Below are 2,267 nucleotides of genomic sequence, written 5' to 3'. Positions count from 1 at the left end.
GGAGTTCAAGAAGAAAAGAAAGTGTATTGAAAATGATGATGGCAGAAATTGTACAATTATGCTTGACCCAATGGAACTATAGATTATATTAATATCTGTAAGAGCTTCCAATAAAATGTTTTAAAAATAAGTTAATGTTTGCGTGTGTGTCTTATTTCTTCTGTTTCATTAGTAACTTGAATTTAAGTTAAAGATAGTCACTTCTTTCAAAGCTTCCATCCTAAATTTTTTTTCCCATTCTGCACTTCTCTTATTTTCTACTAGCAAAATGAATATGTTACGGTATTTTAAGGCAACTGGAGATTTCTCTGCAATAGAACAAACACGAAACCTGCTGGTGAGAGATGTGGTCAAAAGCGAGCAGTCGCACTGTGACGAGGATTTTGGTAGTCTGAGCACTTACAACAGGGAAGAAAGCAGAAAGGAGATAATGCACTTCTGTTGTGTACCAGGCTTTGATCATAACCCTAATTTTGCCCCCAAATGATGTAAGGATACTATGCATTATTTAAGATATTTTATGTCTCCAGTTAAGTTCTCTTCAAAGTACCTTCAAAAGAGCATTCTGGTTGGCTCACCTTCTTCAAAAGCAGAGTTCAGCTCTTCAAAGATAACCGAGTCTGAGTCAGGTTCATAAGTGTTCTGAAGTGGCAGGGCTTCTGAAGAGTCATGTGACTCCACAGAACAAAGCTGTTTGTGATGTTAGCCCTTTGTTGTAATTATGATGGTGATAAACAATGTTAGGTTTTATTCCTGTAGTACCTACCACATGCCAACATACATGAGCTTACTGGATTTCTCCCAGTTGCTTTACTGCTAGGTATTATTAATACCAATTTTGCAAATGATGCAGGAGGGTTTTCCAAGATGAATGACACCATTCCCTGAGAACACTAGAATGATCCAGGGTGCCTGCAAAAGCAGATACCCACACTTCATCCTGATTTTACTTGCCAGGAGGTCACTGAGTAATTTTTTTTTCTGGAAATGAGGCAGTAGTCCAAATAAATTTGGGGGTCAATGGTGTTAGCTAAATTGCATTAAATTTCATAGATGCTGATTTGTGGAATCAGATTTCAAGCCCCAGATTTTCTGTATGCCCTACAATATTGTTACATACCAACATTGAATATTGTATCTGTGTTCTTATATGTTGTTAGCCCTGTGAATCGTGGGCATGAGCACACAGAGAAGCAAGAACAGATCGGCTCCCTTTCTCTCTCTCTCAGCTATAAGGAAACTATGTTTATTTCCTAAAAAGGAAATGACTGGTTTAAACTATCCTAAAAGCAGAAATGAGAGCATAACTCCCTCTTGTTGGTTTGCTCTTTTGGTTTGTTTCTTGGGACACAGCGTTTCATTTGCTTTCTAGTCCCTACTTCTCCTTCATACTAGAGCACCTTTTCTTGAGTGCTTATTTGTGTGTTTAAGCAGGAGTCAGGCTACTGAATTCTTGGTTCTCAATGTTGTCTCCTTGGGTATCAAAATAACAGACACATCGTTTATCATAGTTCATAAAATTAGCATTTAAGAAAAAACCCTGTAGAATTAATCAATTTAAATTGATTTCATATTTTAAGAACTAATAATATTTTAGGTAAGGAAGGGTATATTGCCTGCTTTAAGATGGAGCTAGTTAGTGGCAGAGCTAAAATTAAAGCTCTGTCCTTCGGTCTTCCAACCCCCCACCTCCATAGCGCCCCCTATTGAATGCAGGAAAGGGATATGTATCCACACAGTTCGAGTGAACTTGAGGAGTCAGTGTCGCCTGCTCAGGCCTGGGTGGGGAAATTCCTAAATGGGCTGTATCCTAGTACTGCCTCATTAACATTTTAGTCTGCTATCCCAAGTTCCCAATTAGCATTAATTGTGGGAGCCAGTAGAGAAACCTGGCGCTTCCCTAAAGCTCCCTGCTCCAGGACTCCTGTCAGGGGTGGTCTCTGCAGAGAAAATGGTGATAATTAGTGAAGTTGAGGCTGAGATTCATTAAGCAGACACAGTCCACCCCTGGGAACAGTTGCCTTGCATCTCTCTCTGGCTTCCCCAGTTCAATTAAGCAGTTTGTTTGCCTTCTCATTAGCAAACTTGTTAGTGCTTTGCTCTGCTCCCTTGAGTTGCTTAGAAGAAAAGTTTTACAGGAGGATTGCCCCAGCTAGACAAGTTTGGCTCTTATGGTTCCCTTTGGGTATACAGAGATCCAGGTCTTCCCAGCAGGCCATGCATGGCCACGAGAGTTCAGCTACGGCACCATGATTTCACTACTTGGC

The sequence above is a fragment of the Tenrec ecaudatus genome, chromosome 1 (assembly GCF_050624435.1).
Source record: "Tenrec ecaudatus isolate mTenEca1 chromosome 1, mTenEca1.hap1, whole genome shotgun sequence".
Classification (NCBI taxonomy): domain Eukaryota; kingdom Metazoa; phylum Chordata; class Mammalia; order Afrosoricida; family Tenrecidae; genus Tenrec; species Tenrec ecaudatus.
The sequence above is the reverse complement of the archived record's forward strand: the minus strand, read 5'-3'. Positions refer to the sequence as shown.